Genomic DNA, 16,484 nt, shown 5'->3' with positions numbered 1-16,484 from the left:
TCCTCTCGAATAGACTTAAATTTATAGTTCCTGATATAGTTCATTCGGACCAAAACGGATTTGTGTGGGGTCGGCAATCAGTAAGCAATATACGAAAGGTCTTGACTGTTATGCCTTCTTTCCAGCTCTCCAAACCAATGACACTAATGTATTATTGTCGCTTGATGCCGAAAAGGCGTTTGACCTGGTTACCTGGGACCATCTATATGAAACGCTCCACCGATTCGGTGCACCTGAGGACTTTGTCTCTCTTATTTCCCGATTATATGAATCTCCATCCACTGAAGTTCTGGGGAATGGTATCCTCTCTTCCCCTTTTCTCATCCAGAGTGGCACACGACAGGGCTGCCCATTGCCACCTTTACTATTTGCCATAGCTTTAGAACCCCTTGCTGTCTCCCTGAAAAATTCTCCCAGATTACAGGCATAAAAATAATGGACACCATAGTAAATTTATCACTGTATGCTGATGATATGCTTCTATTTATTTCCCATCCTGATACGTCCATCCCTGCGATTGTCTCCCTGATTGATCAATTGGGCTCCTTTGCAGGGTACAAAAATTGATATATCCAAATCTGAGCTTCTCCTCCTTTCAGGAGATTCTTCCCTTTTTTCATTACACCTGGTCCTGTCCCGATTTCCTGTGGTTCACAATAGTCTTAGATATTTAAGGGTCCAGATCCCTACTTCCCTATCAGAGTTATATTCGGTTAATTTTGGCCCTATTTTGTCTAAGGCGTCTAAAATCCTTACAGACTGGGCGTCTCTGCCCTCGTTCCTTCTGGGTCGTGCAGAAATTATTAAATCTGTTGTCTTTCCCAAGATTTCTTATTTTCTTCTTATGCTCCCTGTTGCCCTCGTTGAGAGTGAAGTCCTTTTTCTTAAACAGTGTTTCACTAGATTTCTATGGGCGGGTAAACGGCCGAGGGTCCCCTACGCTAGGTTGCAGTTGTTGCGTGAAGAAGGAGGTATGGGGATCATGGATCCTGTTCTATATAGTAAAGCAGCGATGTATCGGTATATCACAGACTGGCTTTGGGGCAGATCAGTATTTACAAACTTGCCACTTGAGCTCGCCATATTCCACCCCTTCTCCCCTGCTGCACTCTTACACACTCCGAAATCCTGGCTCCCATCTGAGATAAAACACAATATTTTATTCTGGCATACTTATCAAGCATGGCAAACCACTCGCACTAAGGCCCATAGAAAACCTGACATCTCTCTTCACACTACATTTTGGGGCAACCCTTGTTTCCTCCCTTGCTTGGATAATGCACATTTTTTGAGTTGTAGGGAAAAGGGGATCGCAGCCATTAGAGACATATATGATCCGGGAGGCAAGGCAGTGCTTTCTTTCCCTGATATCCAGATTAAATTTGGTATTTCCCACCGGGAATTTTTTATGTACTTGCAGGCTAGACATTTTGCTCATTCCCAGTCCCATCCAATGATTTCTGAGGCTGCCACAGACCCGCTGCGCACCTTGATGGTGCTCACTAAAGATTGTCCTTACAATCTTAGTTACTTCAGAAACACCTTTAGGGTCTCATATAGAGACCGGCTCTGAGATTCAGTGTTGTCCTCCTGGTCCAGAGATATTCCCAATATGGGACCGTGCGCTGAATTCTTAGATAACATTTTACCCACTTTTAGGTTCCTATACTCTGCCTCTTTACAAGAGGTTCACTTGAAGATGCTTCAAAGGGCATATATAGCACCTAACCAGAGGGCTCACATGGTCCCCGATGACTCTGGCTGTTGCATCAAATGTACTGCACATAGTGCCACCTTGTACCACAATATGTGGTCTTGCGGGAAAATATATAAGTTTTGGTACAAGGTGATTGCTTATCTCAACACAGTATTTAACTTACAGCTAATTAAACGCCCGAAGGCTTGTCTGCTACTTGATTTTAGGGAATGGTCTCTTGGGCCTGAGGATATGGATATTGTCCCAGTATTATCGGTTATCCTGACAATTGGCAAGAAACAAATTCTTATTTACTGGATTAAACCGTCTACCCCTTCTTTGATGGCTGTAAAACACATGACCCTCCAGATTATATAATTTGAGAGGCGTGCTACTCTTCCTGATATTGAAATGGGGGTCAGGCGGTTTGCCAAGAAGTGGGAGAAGTATATTGATACCCTAGACCCTGATGTACAGTCATTCATCTATAAGCTTTTTTGAGACCACAACATGGTATCTAGACAGACAGATCGATAGGGCCCCATAACACCCTAGGCCTAAATACTGTTTTCCTTTTAGGACTTCCTGCTGTTTTCTTAAGAAATGCAATAATATTGCCTATAATACCCCTGGCTGTATGATGAGTCTGATGCCACATGAGTACTTAACCTTCTCTTTTGTTGGAACTGCTAACCATGCCTGGATCACTTCATTAACAATTTTACCTATGACTTCTCTGGCCGCTACTTATCCATGATATGACTATATCTGTATTGTCTTTTCCCAATTGTTCCTCCCTTCCCTCCTTGTCTTCTTTATTGACCTTTCGTGTATATCAATGCCCAATGACCCCTCATATAGAACTGTATGCTTAGCTTTAGGTATATGGCGATTTCTTATGCTGAGGCGCACATCAGTACTGTGTTTACGATTTTCTAGACCTCATAATTGGTTAGGATTATTCGTCTTCTATCTTCTATTCAAAGCTACGATTATCTATTATACATCTGTCACCCCGCTGATGTGGCTTGAACCCACTTTATGATGGATTATTGTAACTATACCGGTTCCTTCTGTATGTTTGTAACATGAAGGTCTTCCTTGTTTTTGTATTTCTATGAAAAACCTAATTAAAATTGTTGAATAAAAAAAAAACCAGCAGAGCAGACACAGAGCACCCCTGGACTGATAACAGCAGAGCAGACAGAGCACCCCTGGACTGATAACAGCAGAGCAGACAGAGCACCCCTGGACTGATAACAGCAGAGCAGACAGAGCACCCCTGGACTGATGACAGCAGAGCAGGCAGAGCACCACTGGACTGATAACAGCAGAGCAGACACAGAGCACCCCTGGACTGATAACAGCAGAGCAGACACAGAGCACCCCTGGACTGATAACAGCAGAGCAGGCAGAGCACCACTGGACTGATAACAGCAGAGCAGACAGAGCACCCCTGGACTGATAACAGCAGAGCAGACAGAGCACCCCTGGACTGATAACAGCAGAGCAGACTGAGCACCCCTGGACTGATAACAGCAGACCAGACACAGAGCACCCCTGGACTGATAACAGCAGAACAGACACAGAGCATCCCTGGACTGATAACAGCAGAGCAGACACAGAGCACCCCATGACTGATAACAGCAGAGCAGACAGAGCACCCCTGGACTGATAACAGCAGAGCAGACAGAGCACCCCTGGACTGATAACAGCAGAACAGACACAGAGCACCCCTGGACTGATAACAGCAGAACAGACACAGAGCACCCCTGGACTCATAACAGCAGAGCAGACAGAGCGCCCCTGGACTCATAACAGCAGAGCAGAGCACCCCTGGACTTATAACAGCAGCGCAGACAGAGCACCCCTGGACTCATAACAGCAGAGCAGACAGAGCACCCCTGGACTGATAACAGCAGAGCAGACAGAGCACCCCTGGACTGATAAGAGCAGACAGAGCGCCCCTGGACTAATAACAGCAGAGCAGACACAGAGCACCCCTGGACTGATAACAGCAGAGCAGACAGAGCATCCCTGGACTGATAACAGCAGAGCAGACAGAGCACCCCTGGACTGATAACAGCAGAGCAGACATAGCATCCCTGGACTGATAACAGCAGAGCAGACAGAGCACCCCTGGACTGATAACAGCAGAGCAGACAGAGCATCCCTGGACTGATGACAGCAGAGCAGACACAGAGCACCCCTGGACTGATAACAGCAGAGCAGACAGAGCACCCCTGGACTGATAACAGCAGAGCAGACAGAGCACCCCTGGACTGATAACAGCAGAGCAGACAGAGCACCCCTGGACTGATAACAGCAGAGCAGACACAGAGCACCCCTGGACTGATAACAGCAGAGCAGACAGAGCACCACTGGACTGATGACAGCAGAGCAGACAGAGCGCCCCTGGACTGATAACAGCAGAGCAGAGCACCCCTGGACTGATAACAGCAGAGCAGACACAGAGCACCCCTGGACTGATAACAGCAGAGCAGACAGAGCACCACTGGCCTGATAACAGCAGAGCAGAGCACCCCTGGACTGATAACAGCAGAGCAGACTGAGCACCCCTGGACTGATAACAGCAGACCAGACACAGAGCACCCCTGGACTGATAACAGCAGAACAGACACAGAGCACCCCTGGACTGATAACAGCAGAGCAGACAGAGCACCCCTGGACTGATAACAGCAGACCAGACACAGAGCACCCCTGGACTGATAACAGCAGAACAGACACAGAGCACCCCTGGACTCATAACAGCAGAGCAGAGCACCCCTGGACTTATAACAGCAGCGCAGACAGAGCACCCCTGGACTCATAACAGCAGAGCAGACAGAGCGCCCCTGGACTCATAACAGCAGAGCAGAGCACCCCTGGACTTATAACAGCAGCGCAGACAGAGCACCCCTGGACTGATAACAGCAGAGCAGACAGAGCGCCCCTGGACTAATAACAGCAGAGCAGACACAGAGCACCCCTGGACTGATAACAGCAGAGCAGACAGAGCACCCCTGGACTGATAACAGCAGAGCAGACATAGCATCCCTGGACTGATAACAGCAGAGCAGACAGAGCATCCCTGGACTGATGACAGCAGAGCAGACAGAGCATCCCTGGACTGATGACAGCAGAGCAGACACAGAGCACCCCTGGACTGATAACAGCAGAGCAGACAGAGCGCCCCTGGACTGATAACAGCAGAGCAGACAGAGCACCCCTGGACTTAATAGAGTTAATAATTAGCCACTATATTGGGTTATAATAATCGAATGCTTTTTATATAAGAAAGTAATGTGTTTAAATAAAGCTTGGACCTATTCTAAACGAAGGTATATGAAGATTAAGCTAAGAAATCTTCATACTGGTTTTTTAGAGAAAAACTGACATCTGGTATTCATTATATATTGTCAACAAAGGCAGGAAATGGCTGTATGCAGTCTATGGGAAGAATGTAGGAACAATGAACAGGATGTGCTAAAGGAAGGATGTATGAGATGATTATGCTATAGGATTTACTGGATAGCGTGCAGAGTATGTTACTAGCGTGCAAAGTATGTTACGAAATAAATGGAAAAATAAGAATTTACTCACCGGTAATTCTATTTCTCGTAGTCCGTAGTGGATGCTGGGACTCCGTCAGGACCATGGGGAATAGCGGCTCCGCAGGAGACAGGGCACAAAAGTAAAGCTTTAGGATCAGGTGGTGTGTACTGGCTCCTCCCCCTATGACCCTCCTCCAAGCCTCAGTTAGGATACTGTGCCCGGACGAGCGTACACAATAAGGAAGGATTTTGAATCCCGGGTAAGACTCATACCAGCCACACCAATCACACCATATAACCTGTGATCTGAACCCAGTTAACAGTATGATAACAGAGGAGCCTCTGAAAAGACGGCTTCCAACAATAACAACCCGATTTTGTAACAATAACTATGTACAAGTATTGCAGACAATCCGCACTTGGGATGGGCGCCCAGCATCCACTACGGACTACGAGAAATAGAATTTCCGGTGAGTAAATTCTTATTTTCTCTGACGTCCTAAGTGGATGCTGGGACTCCGTCAGGACCATGGGGATTATACCAAAGCTCCCAAACGGGCGGGAGAGTGCGGATGACTCTGCAGCACCGAATGAGAGAACTCCAGGTCCTCCTTAGCCAGGGTATCAAATTTGTAGAATTTTACAAACGTGTTCTGCCCTGACCACGTAGCTGCTCGGCAAAGTTGTAATGCCGAGACCCCTCGGGCAGCCGCCCAAGATGAGCCCACCTTCCTGGTGGAGTGGGCATTTACAGATTTAGGCTGTGGCAGGCCTGCCACAGAATGTGCAAGTTGAATAGTGCTACAAATCCAACGAGCAATCGTCTGCTTAGAAGCAGGAGCACCCAGCTTGCTGGGTGCATACAGTATAAACAGCGAGTCAGATTTTCTGACTCCAGCCGTCCTAGAAATATATATTTTTAGAGCTCTGGCAACGTCTAGCAACTTGGAGTCCTCCAATTCGCTAGTAGCCGCAGGTACCACAATAGGCTGGTTCAAATGAAATGCTGAAAACACCTTAGGGAGAAATTGAGGACGCGTCCGCAGTTCTGCCCTGTCCGAATGGAAGATCAGATATGGGCTTTTGTACGACAAAGCCGCCAATTCTGATACTCTCCTGGCTGAAGCCAGCGCCAGTAACATGGTTACTTTCCATGTAAGATATTTTAAATCCACCGATTTGAGCGGCTCAAACCAATGGGATTTGAGAAATTCCAAAACTACATTGAGATCCCACGGTGCCACTGGGGGCACCACCGGGGGCTGTATATGTAGTACTCCTTTGACAAACGTCTGGACTTCAGGAACTGAAGCCAATTCTTTTTGGAAGAAAATCGACAGGGCCGAAATTTGAACCTTAATGGACCCCAATTTGAGGCCCATAGACAATCCTGTTTGCAGGAAATTCAGGAAACGACCCAGTTGAAATTCCTCCGTCGGGGCCTTTCTGGCCTCACACCACGCAACATATTTTCTCCAAATGCGGTGATAATGTTGTGCGGTCACTTCCTTTCTGGCCTTAATTAGGGTAGGAATGACTTCCTCTGGAATGCCTTTTTCCCTTAGGATCCGGCGTTCAACCGCCATGCCGTCAAACGCAACCGCGGTAAGTCTTGAAATAGACAGGGTCCCTGCTGAAGCAGATCCCTTCTTAGAGGTAGAGGCCACGGATCTTCCGTGAGCATCTCCTGAAGTTCCGGGTACCAAGTTCTTCTTGGCCAATCCGGAGCCACTAGTATTGTTCTTACTCCCCTTTGCCGTATAATTCTCAGTACCTTTGGTATGAGAGGCAGAGGCGGAAACACATACACTGATTGGTACACCCACGGTGTCACCAGAGCGTCCACAGCTATTGCCTGAGGGTCTCTTGACCTGGCGCAATATCTGTTCAGTTTTTTGTTGAGGCGGGACGCCATCATGTCCACCTTTGGTTTTTCCCAACGGTTCACAATCATGTGGAAGACTTCTGGATGAAGTCCCCACTCTCCCGGGTGTAGATCGTGTCTGCTGAGGAAGTCTGCTTCCCAGTTGTCCACTCCCGGAATGAACACTGCTGACAGTGCTATTACATGATCTTCCGCCCAGCGAAGAATCCTTGCAGCTTCTGCCATTGCCCTCCTGCTTCTTGTGCCGCCCTGTCTGTTTACGTGGGCGACTGCCGTGATGTTGTCCGACTGGATCAACACCGGCTGACCCTGAAGCAGGGGTTTTGCCAGGCTTAGAGCATTGTAAATCGCTCTTAGCTCCAGTATATTTATGTGAAGAGACATCTCCAGGGTTGACCACACCCCCTGGAAGTTTCTTCCCTGTGTGACTGCTCCCCAGCCTCTCAGACTGGCATCCGTTGTCACCAGGACCCAATTCTGTATGCCGAATCTGCGTCCCTCTAACAGATGAGCACTCTGCAACCACCACAGAAGAGACACCCTTGTCCGTGGCGACAGGGTTATCCGCTGATGCATCTGCAGATGCGATCCGGACCATTTGTCCAGCAGATCCCACTGAAAAGTTTGTGCGTGGAATCTGCCGAATGGAATCGCTTCGTAAGAAGCCACCATCTTTCCCAGGACTCTTGTGCATTGATGCTCAGACACTTTTCCTGGTTTTAGGAGGTTCCTGACAAGTTCGGATAACTCCCTGGCTTTCTCCTCCGGAAGAAACACCTTTTTCTGAACCGTGTCCAGAATCATTCCCAGGAACAGCAGACGTGTCGTCGGGGTCAATTGAGATTTTGGAAAATTCAGAATCCACCCGTGCTGTTGCAGCACTACTTGAGTTAGTGCTACTCCGTCCTCCAGCTGTTCTCTGGACCTTGCCCTTATCAGGAGATCGTCCAAGTAAGGGATAATTAATACGCCTCTTCTTCGCAGAAGAATCACCTAAAAACTTTTTCTAAGCAGCTCTTTAGGAGAGCCACCTAGATTGCACCCTGCTCGGACGGGCACAAAAACCTAACTGAGGCTTGGAGGAGGGTCATAGGGGGAGGAGCCAGTACACACCACCTGATCCTAAAGCTTTACTTTTGTGCCCTGTCTCCTGCGGAGCCGCTATTCCCCATGGTCCTGACGGAGTCCCAGCATCCACTTAGGACGTCAGAGAAATAACTGTGCCCCCTCCTTTGGAGAGAGAAATGTAAGCCGGACAATTAAAACCAGATGTATACCGTATGCCTATAAATATGTGTTTTGTAACTCAGTAAAGCAGAAGACTTGTGAGACATATCCTGTGTGGTTGTTTCATTCAGTGTTCTGGCCCCTGCTTCAAAGAGGTGACTCGATAATTGAAGGATTTTTCTTTAGTGACCAGAATGCACTAATGAGGCTAGCGCTATCAGACTGATAACAGCAGAGCAGACAGAGCACCCCTGGACTGATAACAGCAGAGTAGACAGAGTACCCCTGGACTGATAACAGCAGAGCAGACAGAGCACCCCTGGACTGATAACAGCAGAGCAGACAGAGCACCCCTGGACTGATAACAGCAGAGCAGAGCACCCCTGGACTGATAACAGCAGAGCAGACAGAGCACCCCTGGGCTGATAACAGCAGAGCAGGCAGAGCACCCCTGGACTGATAACAGCAGAGCAGGCAGAGCACCCCTGGACTGATAACAGCAGAGCAGGCAGAGCACCCCTGGACTGATAACAGCAGAGCAGACAGAGCACCCCTGGACTAATAGAAACATAGAAACATAGAATTTGTCGGCAGATAAGAACCACTTGGCCCATCTAGTCTGCCCCCTTTTTTTATTTATTTTTTATTATTTTTATCTCTAACCTCTAAACTCCTGGAAATTTGGTGAGGTTTGATCAGAGATGTGTGGAATAGATAGCCAGGGAAGGCACTGCCTCACCTGCCATAGACTTTTTACTCCAGAGTTTTGGCTATAAAAGTGATTTGAATAATGCAAAGAAGATATTTCAAACATATTATTTGTATTTTTCATATAGTTTATACAGTCAAAACTCTGACACAAACGTTAGTATGACAGGAAAGGCTCTGCCTAACCCCACCGCAAGTCACTGCCGTGTATGTACAGTAATGCCCCATATGGATCATTACAGGTGGTTAACTAATGGGGTATCACTGTAGCAACAACTGAACCAGAATAAGATCCCATATACTGTACAATAACCACTTTACATCACCTCCCTCAGCTCCTTCAATGTCCAAATTACTATCGTAGTACCAGTGTACACAGGGTGAGGGCACACGGGGGATGCACCGTGTCAGTGGGCACAGGTGGGCTGCATAATACCAGTGTACACAGGGTGGGGGCACAGGGGGGATGCACGGTGTCAGTGGGCACAGTTGGGGCTGCATAAAACTAGTGTACACAGGGTGAGGGCACAGGGGGGATGCATGGTGTCAGTGGGCACAGGTGGGACTGCATAGTACCAGTGTACACAGGGTGAGGGCACAGGGGGGATGCATGGTGTCAGTGGGCACAGGTGGGGCTGCATAGTACCAGTGTACACAGGGTGAGGGCACACTGGGGATGCATGGTGTCAGTGGGCACAGGTGGGCTTGATAGAGTTATGCTTAGCCACCATATTGGGTTATAATAATGCAAATACTATTTCTATATATATAAGAAAGAAGTGTGTTCAAATAAAGGTGGTCATTCCGAGTTGTTCGCTCGTTGCCGATTTTCGCTATGCTGCGATTTGTTGCTAATTGCACATGCGCAAAGCAAGCAGGGCGCATGCGCTTAGTTATTTAACTAAACACTTAGCAATTTTGCTGCTGATCCTGCGGCGCTTTTCAGTCGCACTGCTGATCGGTGAACTATTGACAGGAAAGGGGCTTTTCTGGGTGGTAACTGAGCGTTTTCTGGGAGTGTGCTAAAAAACGCAGGCGTGTCAGGGAAATATGCAGGAGTGTCTGGAGAAACGGGGGAGTGGCTGGACGAGCGCAGGGCGTGTGTGTGACGTCAAACCAGGAACTAAACGGACTGAGCTGATCGCAATCTAGCAGTAGGTGTGGAGCTACTCAGAAACTGCAAAGAATTATTTAGTAGCAGTTCTGCTAATCTTTCGTTCGCTAGTCTGCTAAGCTAAGATACACTCCCAGAGGGTGGCGGCCTAGCGTGAGCAATGCTGCTAAAAGCAGCTAGCGAGCGATCAACTCGGAATGAGGGCCATAGTTTGGACATATTCCAGACTTAGGTATATGGAATGTAAGCTAAGAAATCTACACCCAGGTTCTCAGAAACAGCTAGCATCTTGTGTTCACCATGTGTTGTCCACGAAGACAGAAAGACAGCTGTATGCAATTTATAGAAAGAGTTGAGGACAGGCTGTTGTGAAAGAATGCCAGCAGGGCAGGGAAGAGCTGGGAATGTATGACATAATTATGCTATAGGATTTACTGGACATTATGCATTGTATGTTACACAATGTACGGAACATAACTCTCCTATAATAATTGTTTCAGTGTGTGCCCCCTCCGTTGGTGAGAGAAATGTGAGCTGGCCAACTATGACCAGATGTGTTTTGAATACCTATAAATATGTTTGTGCTAACTCAGTAAAGCAGAATGCTTACAGACATAACTTGTGTGCGTGTCTTATTGTGTATTCTCCCAATGCATTGGCACATGCTTTAAAGAAGTGACGTGATAATTGAAGGACGTTTTAGAAGTGACCATCCCAACTGTCCCGATTTTGGCAGGACAGTCCCGTTGTTCACGGTCTGTCCCGCTGTCCCACCCGCGGGTTGCAGTGTCCCGTGGTTGGGGGGGCAGTTGAGAGATCCCCCCTATCACTCGCTGCTCTGAGCAGCTCTCATAGCGTTGTTCATGCCCCCATAATGTCAAAAACAGGGGCTTAGCTTGCAATTGCGGCACTTGCCGCGAGGCCATGCCACTTTCTGTTAGGCCACGCCCCTAAAATCGGCAGTGTCCCTTCTCTGCTGAGCTAAAAGTTGGGAGGTATGCACTACCTAGACTTGAAGCTATCAGGCTGCATAGTACCAGAGTACACAGGGTGAGGGCACAGGGGGGATACACGGTGTCAGTGGGTACAGGAGGGCTGCATAGTACCAGTGTACAAGGTGTGAGGGCACAGTGGGATGCACAGTGCCAGTGGGCACAGGTGTGGCTCCATAGTACCAGTGTACACAGGGTGAGGGCACAGGGGGGATGCACGGTGTCAGTGGGTACAGAAGGGCTGCATAGTACCAGTGTACAAAGTGTGAGGGCACAGTGGGATGCACAGTGCCAGTGGGCACAGGTGTGGCTGCATAGTACCAGTGTACAAAGTGTGAGGGCACAGGGGGGTGTACAGTGTCAGTAGGTACAGGGGGGCTGCATAGTACCAGTGTACACAGGGTGGGGGCACAGGGGGGATGCACAGTGTTAGTGGGCACAGGTGGGCTGCATAGTACCAGTGTACACAGGGTGGGGGCACAGGGGGGATGCATGGTGTCAGTGGGTACAGGTGGGCTGCATAGTACCAGTGTACACAGGGTGGGGGCACAGGGGGGGATGCACAGTGTTAGTGGGCACAGGTGGGCTGCATAGTACCAGTGTACACAGGGTGAGGACACAGGGGGGATGCATGGTGTCAGTGGGCACAGGTGGGATGCATAGTACCAGTGTACACAGGGTGAGGGCACAGGGGGGGATGCATGGTGTCAGTGGGCACAGGTGGGATGCATAGTACCAGTGTACACAGGGTGAGGCCACAGGAGGGATGCACGGTGTCAGTGGGCACAGGTGGGCTGCATAGTACCAGTGTACACAGGGTGGGGGCACAGGGGGGATGCACGGAGTCAGTGGGTACAGGTGGGCTGCATAGTACCAGTGTACACAGGGTGAGGGCACAGGGGGGATGCACAGTGTCAGTGGGCACAGGTGGGCTGCATAGTACCAGTGTACACAGGGGGGATGCACGGAGTCAGTGGGTACAGGTGGGCTGCATAGTACCAGTGTACACAGGGTGGGGGCCCTACTTCTTCTTATCTGTTGTGCTCAAAGTCCTCTGAGAACTACAAGATGCTTCCCTTTGGAAACCAGGGTGTACGTGCCTAACGTGTAGTTTACATTATTTTCCATAGTTCAAATATAGTAACATATGTCCAAGGCTAGCTCGTTCACATCTCTTTCTTATATAAAAAGCATTTGATTATTATAACCCAATATAGTGGCTAATTAGCAACTCTATCAGGTACATGTGGGCTGCATAGTACCAGTGTACACAGGGTGGGGGCACAGGGGGGATGCACGGTGTCAGTGGGTACAGGTGGGCTGCATAGTACCAGTGTACACAGGGTGGGGGCACAGGGGGAATGCACGGTGTCAGTGGGTACAGGTGGGCTGCATAGTACCAGTGTACACAGGGTGAGGGCACAGGGGGGATGCACGGTGTCAGTGGGTACAGGTGGGCTGCATAGTACCAGTGTACACAGGGTGAGGGCACAGGGGGGATGCACGGTGTCAGTGGGTACAGGTGGGCTGCATAGTACCAGTGTACACTGGGTGAGGGCACAGGGGGGATGCACGGTGTCAGTGGGCGCAGGTGGGCTGCATAGTACCAGTGTACACAGGGTGGGGGCACAGGGGGGATGCACGGTGTCAGTGGGTACAGGTGGGCTGCATAGTACCAGTGTACACCTCAGGGGCGTAGCTAAAACTTTGTGGGCCCCATAGCAAAATTTTGATGAGGCCCCCCATATCTTCTATAGACAACTCTCTCCTCAGCGCTCCCCTGAATGGGTAATCCTAATGCTGCCGACGGGGTGTGCTTACTGCCACTAATCATTTTCATTTATTAACATACCCATATTTCTACAACTTCATATCACTATTAACTTATTCAGTCACAGTCATTATACAGTATAATATTAAACAACATTTTCAATGACATCAGCCAAATAACCAAAAACATTTTATTTTTTTGAATTGATGTATAACACGCAGGTATAACGCTCTTTACCAAGGCGAAGCAGGAAGCAGCAGCGCTGAGATGTAGAAACATCTCAGATGCTGAAGAGGTGGAGTGAAAACTCCCGCCTACGTAGATCGCTGCTAGCCTCCCCATAGCGCATCAGCCAAGGGCTAATGTGCTGCGTCAGTCCTCAGCCGGCTCACTGGGCATGCCATGAGTGTGTGGAGATAGGGTAACACCACCTGTAGCTGTTGAAATCGGCAGTGCAGTAACTAGGCATTTTAGCGCCCCAACGCAAGACAGGGGCAGTGCGCGGCGTAGGCGTGCGGAAAATATATAGGGGCATGGCTTCATGGGGAAGGGGCGTGGCCACAAAATAATACTAATTCATACTATGGTGCACAGTAGTCTCCTTTATTCAAATTACGCTGCACAGTAGCACCACTACACCAGGTAGAGCCCCTTTTACACATTACGGCAGACAGCGTCCCCCTTTTTACACATTACGGCAGACAGCGTCCCCCTTTTTACACATTACGGCAGACAGTTCTTTTTTTTACACATTACGGCAGACAGTGTCCCCTTTTTACACATTACGACAGACAGCATCCCCTTTTTACACATTACGGCAGATAGCGTCCCCTTTTTACACATTATGGCAGACAGCGTCCCCCTTTTTACACATTACGGCAGACAGCGTCCCCCTTTTTACACATTACGGCAGACAGCGTCCCCTTTTTACACATTACGGCAGACAGCATACCCCTTATTACACATTACGTCAGACAGCGTCCCCCTTTTTACACATTACTGCAGACACCGCTCCCCTTTTTACACATTACAGCAGACAGCGTCCCCTTTTTTACACATTACGGCAGACAGCGTCCCCTTTTTTACACATTATGGCAGCCAGTCCCTCTTATTACACATTGTGGCAGACAGAATAGAGACAGAGAGATACTTACCATCTCTCCCCACTGGCAGTCAGGCTCCTCGTGCTGGCAGATCCCTGGCAGCCGCAGGGGAGGAGGAGGAGGGAGGGGGACTGGAGCCGCAGCAGCGCTATGTCATTGGTAGTAGTGCGGCTGCAGCAGTTCCCTCTCCTTCCGCATTGGCTGGCCGCCGCTGTGAATGCTGGGATGAGGGCACCACTAGCCCTAGTCGATGGTAAATAAGACTAAAGTAAAAGGTTTGATGATTATTTTATTCTAATTTTGAAGTGGCAAGATAAAGGTTCCATCACACTACTACACCAAAATAAAAATAAAATTTCTGTCTTGTAGCAAGTTACCACTCCATTAAGGGGGTCTACAGTTATATGGGGGTCATTCTGACCCATTCGCATGCAGCGGTTGTTCGCTGCAGTGCGAACGGGTCAGAACTGCACAATGCGCACGCGCGCCAGACGTCGCCAGGCAACAGAGCGCCGAGCGTGAAGAAAATAGGCAGCACTGGATGGAAATAAGAGTGACAGCGGAGAGGCGGTCCGGGGTGTATACTCACCGTTGGAGGCCATTTTTGGGAGTGGTAAGAAGAACAAAGGCGTGTCCAGGCGAACGGAGGGCGGATGTCTGCGTCAGGACCGGGACCTTCATCCCTGGATCCATCGCACTAGGTAAGTAGCTGTAGGGCTGGTCTTGTTTTGCAGGAAACTTTTTAAGCATAGCAGCTGCACAAGCGATTGCAGCCCTGCTATGCTGAAATACTCTCCCCATAGGCCCCCGCAGCAGCAGCAAAAAGTTTCTGGCTGCGATCAACTCAGAATGACCCCCTATGTACAGTATATACTTTACGCTGTTCTGAATAATGCAGGCTGGGTGGGGGATGGGCATGTAATGTACATACCAGCAACACAGTATCATTAGGATAGTGTAACAGTCACCACTCACCTTCAGTCCGTTTCCTGTCACTTCTTCCTTGAATATCTCCACAGTGCTCCGGTCTGCAGAACCTCCAGCCACACACTGGTGCTGCGAGGAATGCTGGGACTCAAGGCTTGCAGATGGGACTGGGGGGGCTGGGCTGGACAGTGAATACAAAGGGACATTGCTGGCACAGGAATGCTCGTAGATGTGATGTCATCACCCCTCCCAGTAGGCGGGCAGGCTAGATGATGGGAGATGACAGAAGGCTAAAGTTAGCTTCTTATTCAAGCTCCAGCTGCTTATTCAGGTCATACAGTTTTGCAAGGGTTAATGAGTCTTGAATCACAAATTTGATACCTGAAATCAACAGAACGTGGTCACTTACCTATGACCCACTTGTATTGTGCCTGGCCCAACGCTGTTTTGGGCATGAAATACACTGGCAAAGTGGGCACAAACAACATTTTATAAATTAACATTTTGAATAATTAGCTGTAGTTTTGCAAGGGTTAACTAGTCTTGGGCCACAAATATGAGACTTGAAGTCGACAGAGAGTGGTCACATACATATTACCCACCTGTATTCTGCCTTTTCAAACATTGGTTTGTGAATGAAATACGTGGGCAAAGTGGGCCCAAATACCATATAATAATTTACAATTTTGAATAAGTACTGTAGCTGTAGTTTTGCAAGGATTAACTAGTCTTGGGCGACTTATTTGATACCAGAAATCAAGGGATAGATTAGCTCCATATAGCACAGGGGATTCACAGACAGCCTATGGTGGTCATTCCGAGTTGTTCGCTCGGTAATTTTTTTTGCATCGCAGCGATTTTCCGCTTAGTGCGCATGCGCAATGTCCGCAGTGCGACTGCGCCAAGTAAATTTGCTATGCAGTTAGGAATTTTACTCACGGTTTTTTCTTCGTTCTGGTGATCGTAATGTGATTGACAGGAAGTGGGCGGAAACTGGCCGTTTTATGGGTGTGTGTGAAAAAAACGCTACCGTTTCTGGGAAAAACGCGGGAGTGGCCGGAGAAACGGAGGAGTGTCTGGGCGAACGCTGGGTGTGTTTGTGACGTCAAACCAGGAACGACAAGCACTGAACTGATCGCAGATGCCGAGTAAGTCTGGAGCTACTCAGAAACTGCTAAGAGAGGTCTAATCGCAATATTGCGAATACGTTGTTCGCAATTTTAAGAAGCTAAGATTCACTCCCAGTAGGCGGCGGCTTAGCGTGAGTAACTCTGCTAAAAGCAGCTTGCGAGCGAACAACTCGGAATGAGGGCCTATGTTGAGTTAAAGTTGTCTGAAGTCAGCTCCTGTCCTTGCTTGAAGGAGGCTATACTCAGCAGGATTGAGGTGACGGGTCCCAGCAAAGCCAAAGAATATTATGAGTAGCAGCTGAACCAGGGCCGGACTGGCCATCTGGCACTTCTGGCAAATACCAGAAGGGCCTATGGCCACGTGGGCCGGTCCAGCG

The 16,484-nt window shown here is 48.8% G+C and overlaps 1 protein-coding gene across 2 annotated transcripts in view; it reads right to left on the bottom strand.

The window, feature by feature from the left end:
- LOC134945675 (E3 ubiquitin-protein ligase TRIM39-like) overlaps positions 1-16,484 on the bottom strand; it is a 55,343-nt gene that overhangs the window by 20,393 nt on the left and 18,466 nt on the right. Inside the window, exon 1 of one of the 2 annotated variants that reach the window (XM_063935116.1) lies at positions 15,026-15,206. The exons of the other annotated variant lie outside the window; for it this stretch is intronic. The gene's annotated coding sequence lies outside the window, so the exon portion shown is untranslated. Of the gene's footprint in view, positions 1-15,025; positions 15,207-16,484 lie in introns of those variants that run through there. 2 annotated transcript variants of the gene reach the window in all.

This window comes from Pseudophryne corroboree, chromosome 7 (genome assembly GCF_028390025.1).
Source record: "Pseudophryne corroboree isolate aPseCor3 chromosome 7, aPseCor3.hap2, whole genome shotgun sequence".
NCBI classification, from domain to species: domain Eukaryota; kingdom Metazoa; phylum Chordata; class Amphibia; order Anura; family Myobatrachidae; genus Pseudophryne; species Pseudophryne corroboree.
The sequence above is the reverse complement of the archived record's forward strand: the minus strand, read 5'-3'. Positions and strand labels throughout refer to the sequence as shown.